At 38.6% G+C, this 5,477-nt stretch overlaps 1 non-coding gene across 1 annotated transcript; it reads left to right on the forward strand.

The window, feature by feature from the left end:
- The first annotated feature begins 5,133 nt into the window (after positions 1-5,133).
- On the forward strand, positions 5,134-5,265 carry LOC116885042. Its single transcript, XR_004385928.1, has one exon. It is a non-coding gene; the product is annotated as a small nucleolar RNA SNORA17 (small nucleolar RNA).
- The last annotated feature ends 212 nt before the right edge of the window (positions 5,266-5,477 follow it).

The raw sequence follows: 5,477 nt of genomic DNA on the forward strand, positions 1-5,477 counted from the left end.
TCTTTCAGGTTGCTTTTGTTAGGTCTGTTTTTTCAAAGCAATAAGAAAAGTGATTCATAGAAAATTGTTATCGAGATGTAAGTTTGTTGTTGTGATTCGATGGCCATATGGTTCTTAAGCCTTTGGAATTGATTTGTGGAAGGAATGTGGAGGTTTGGAATCTTTAGGCTAAAGGAAAAGTATTATTGTTCTATAAGCTGAGTGTAATTGGCTATTCAATACGAACATACAAGACCAGAATGTTGAGAAAAACAAGGACACTGGAGGCCTGACACACATAAGGATTCAGGAAGAATCTAGGTTTCAAAAAGAATGAATCAGGTAGTCATTATTCATGTTCCATTACATTAAAGAATTTGGATGCATTGCTTATTTTCTGAGATCTTAAGTGAAGTTGAATTCAAAGGTAATGGGGTTAATCTGGCAAAAGAAAATTCCAAAAATGACTTGTGCCATGCTTATTCTCCTTGTCTTATCAAGGGCCATGGTGGGATTACAAAATTGAAAAGCAAGATAATTATTAGGTGGAAAGAAGCTGGTTTAAAGTTGCAGATGATGTGGGTGAAAAGAGAGATGCAGTTGTTAAAAGAAATTATCCGCATTAAAGATAAACCCAGTGTTCTGCCTTTGAAACAATAGGAAAGGTAGCTACCATCCAAGGCTCCAATTTGAAAAACAATGCAGGTTCATTTGAATGGTAAGAACCCGAGAATGCAGGGCTGAGAAGGCAGACGAAGGGATTCTAGGTAGAAAACAGATCAAGTGTGCAGAGGCCACTGAAGCTCTCGCGTCTCAAACTGGTAATACAGTTTGGCAGCATTGTCCATGTGTTATACTGGTTTTGCTGGTGAAAAAATGCTGGGGGATGGGATCATGGAAGTGTATCCAGAGTAGAGAGCTGGATTGTGCAACAGGGTCAGATGTTCACAAAGAGGTTCTGTGAAACACTATTACATGAGCAGGGAAGTTAAACCCTAAATTGCAGTGGTACCTGGATGCCCTGGAGGAAACAGGACCAGGGATGTCAGATGATGAAAAAGCTGGAAACATGGGAGAGCTGTCCTAAGATGAGCTAGGCTTAAAGCCAAGGGAGAAGCTATCTTAAGAGAGCATAGGCTAGTTAGAGCCAGGAGGCTGGAGGAGGGAAGGTTATTCAAGCTGTTTGGAGCGCAGATGAATTCCTCCCCTGTCCTAGGTGCTAAACAGAGTTTCAGGAGCTAATGTTTTGCCTGCTCCATTTTAGTTTTACTTTGGTCCAAGCTTTGCTTGCTATCTTCCCGTCCCTCCCCGTAGGATGTTAATTAATTCCACACCAGTGAATACTGGAAATATGTAACTATTTAAGACTCTTATTTTATAAGAGCTCACGGTCATCTTAGGGGAGGCTTTGAACGTTGATTTTGGGCAATCTTGGAAGGTTTAAACACTGACGATTTTAGAATGGACCCAAAACATTTTTATTATGGGATGAAAATAAGGCTTTAGGGACAAAGGTGACATGCTTTTGTTTAAAGGCTGTGTTTGGATGTCAAGCTATAAGGTGTATTGCGATGTCTAACAGTAGTTGTCAACTTGGGAGGATGTGGACTCACCATGAGGCACACTGGACACATCTGTTAGCATTTCCAGAAACATTTAACTGTTGAAGAAAAACCACTCTAAATTTGTGCATGACTTGAGGGAATAGTGGCTACTGATAATGTAGGGAGGAAAGAAATTCTGGGATTTCACTAGCCAGGGTGTATAAGGAAATATTTTGTTCAGTCTGAAAGACTAACAAGGATGCATTCCATCAGTGCATGTGAGGAAAGGATAGATACGTAATTATTTCCACCACCAGAGATGGTGTTTGTCTGCCTCTGTACACCAATTGCTATCAATGATTAAATATGCCTCTGATTCATATGCACAAATACAGGATTATTAAACATTTAAAAATCATTAGAGCACATTTTATAGGTTCAGCCAAACACAGTATCCTGGCTGATTATGATTAAACATACAGATAGTAAATCACATACTAATCCATAAATATCAGTGAATGCAGAGAAACAATGCGAAGAATGCTTATGGGTAGAAGAATTTTATTTTTAGATGAGAACTGAGACAACTATTAATATAAAACCAAGCAGGACTCCTTGCTACCCGAGTTGACTTTTTATCACATAGGAAATAAGTCTTAACATTGCTTTCATAATAACAAACACATTCTAATATTTTGAAGTATATTGTCACCAAAAGGGGATAAAATAATGATAAGGATGTCTGAAAAGGCCAGAGGAATCATATTATTAACTATGTAACTAAAAAGAAATGCCTATAATACACATGGCTCTGTATATATTTAATATATGTAATATAATATAAATATATTCTCATCTGATGGTGCTCCCTCAAAGAACCAAAAGCCATTTAACAAAATCACCAATACCAGACAAGAGAAGCCATTTTGGAGTTGTTGGTCCCAGCGCTGCCTAAGAGACTCCTAAAACACAAAACCAGTTGCTATTATCTATGGTTAACTCCCACAGAGATGGAAGGAAGGTTACTATTGCTGATGATACCATGCATCTTGAAAAGAAGGTCTTGAGACTACTGATCTAGAACTGTCTTGAATACCTCCACCCTGAGGACTTGCTTTTATGGTACAAGAAGGTACCATGCAAGCTTCCAAAGGAGGGAGAGAACCAACAGTGCTCCCTTCTATGATCCCTATGAACCACATCAGTGACTAGCATAGCATCATAATCCTGGGCCACAAAGTGGCATGCATAAATCTGTGGTAATCAACAGCTCTCAAATTGGACTTAAGACTGATCAACAAGAGGGAAACTCTACTTGGTACAGGAAACCCAGCTAACTACTCAGTGTCAGTGTTGCCATGGTAACTGGAGAAGAATCTACAACTATTAATCTACTAAACCATCACAATTCCAAAAATTAATCTGTAAATATTTTGTGCTTATACTCAGAGGGAAGTGCTGTTTCCCCTTCTCATCAAAGAAACCTCTTTTTGCAATAGATGGAGATCATTACACAAAAGCCTCAACCAATCAAAATGCAAGTTGTCAAGATCAGTCCCAGTGGATGCCTCTATAAAGCTCTCCCTCACCCAAGGCTCAGGGAACACTGTAGAAGAGATGATAGAAAGACTGTAGGAGTCAGGAGATCAGGGAGTTTGCTGTAAGATGTGTTTTCTAGTACTATCAGAAACTGTACAAGGATGAGCTGAACAAAGATGACCCCAAGAGACACGGCAAAGTCGATGAGGAAAACCACATGGCTGAACCCTCACAAAGAACTATGGGCAACTTGTGGAGAGTGTGTAACTCTCTGAGAGTGAAGGAGGTTCTTCCTCAGAGAATATAATGCCAATTGACATGCCCATTCCAAAATGTCAGCTCTGCAAACATATATACAAGTAACATATGGCCTGAACAATTCATTTAGGAATATATATATCTTTATGCAATGACCCTTACCTTAGTGCAAAAGAGGGTATGGATTTGAAGAAGAATGAAAAGGTATATATGGAGGGTTTGAAGAGTGGGAAGGAAGGGAGAAGAGTTGTAATTATATCACAACTTAATTATTTTTAAAAAGTAAATGTAAATATCTTGAAAAACAATACAAATTAACCTTTGAGTTTCTTCACCATTTTTGTCAAATAAATATATTTCTAAATATAACAAGACTTTCTACTACCTTGCATATTTATCTTTAGAGAGAGAATGGAGTATAGGATCATAGTTCAGTCTTGGGACACTTTCTTAGCTTGCATGAGGTCTTATATTTCAGAAAGGGGTTGAGAAAAAGCAGTGTTAGACACAGAGACAGGAAACATTATTCATCCGATACAAAACTGTAGAAGTTTTGTATGACCTTGAACCAAGATGTTTTAGGTAGGTAGGAATTTTATTATTATATTTATTTTTAAAGAAGAGATTGAGACATCTGAGACCTCCCAATGACTCTAAAAGTGCATGATCATTTCATCATTGAAAAATACAGCTATTTGGAAGGAAGTCAGGATAATACAAGTGAAATAGAGATTGCTCATCGGACCTAGAAGCTTTCACACTTGGTGACTAATCAGTTCAGTCATTCCCTCTCTGCCAGATCCATTGACTGACACACTTTATGTAGCCAGATTCATCCTCCATCAGAGCCATCCACATGATGCAACCTATACAAAGGCCTCTTTTCTCTTATGAGTCATGTTTTAATTTTATGCTCGTGAGCCAAGAAATAGTGAAAACATTTAGATGGGAGAAGGCCTTTAAAAATATAAAAATAGATGAACGTTTTTTTATTACTAAACTGTCAACTGCTTTGAATAGCCTCTGCTCAAAACCACTGAATTTATTAGGAAACCATGGGAAACTACAGTGGGAGATAAAGAATAGGTAATCCTCTTTTTAGAGATTTGTCTTCGGGGCTCAGAAAAACTCAGCAGGTCGTCTGAAATGTCACATTTGATTCATCTCCTTTGTTCCTGGGTCTTTGGTTTGTGAACAGATTTGTGACACAAACCAGAGGCAAGTCCAGCAGGAGTAGCATGCCACTTGGGCTCAAGGGACAAAAATACAGAAGACAAGCATTAGTTGCTGTCAATACAACAAGCAACCTCATCATTGTAAGCTGCAGGTGCCCCCAGAGGATTTATCAATCTTTTATGACTCATTTTGCTCTGGGAAAGTAGGGAACTGTGGAAGAGAATCTCTACTACACTATGCTGGCCTGAAGATCCTCACCTGTGAGATAAAAAATGGACTGTTATTAGCATGAAACTATTAAAGAAGATAAGAACAAGCCTTGAAAATTAATGAAATTATTCAATTTCTTTAAAACCCATTATGAGCAATGCACGATTCACCTTTATGCTTCATTTCCCTCACTTTACACATGGCCATGGGCAAATCTTCAAAATTCTTCCTAACATCCCATTGAATGAAAATTTTAAGTTTTATGCTTAAGAATTTTTATCTAATAATGCATAAAAATAAATTGTGATGTCTTTTGGATTGATGAAATATCAAAATTGTGACGTTAAATTCAACCTAATGTTGAATACTTTGGACTACTAATATTTTGGATTATGGCTTTGAAGTAATTGATAGAATGGTCATGTGACCTGCCCCTAGAAGCATTGCAGGTGTGGCTGCTGTGTCACATGTGTGTCAGTAGGTGACAAAGAGGAGAGAGGCTATGTCTACACTCAGTTTTCTGACCCAGGGACATCTGAATGATTCATGGCCTAATATTCCCTGGAATATTAGTCTGGTGCTGCACATGCCTGAGGGGGTGGTGATGGATGGGTAGACCGTGCCTGAGATGACTTCCCCCTGTGCCATAATGCACAAGAGGGCATAGAACTCCCGAGACCACTCCTGAGATGATCCCAGACACTCAGATACCCTGGACACCACTAAGAGGCACAAGTCAGTGGTGCAGAAATGGAAGAGAGAAACTGAAGG

Source organism: Rattus rattus, chromosome 15 (genome assembly GCF_011064425.1).
Source record: "Rattus rattus isolate New Zealand chromosome 15, Rrattus_CSIRO_v1, whole genome shotgun sequence".
Lineage (NCBI taxonomy): Eukaryota > Metazoa > Chordata > Mammalia > Rodentia > Muridae > Rattus > Rattus rattus.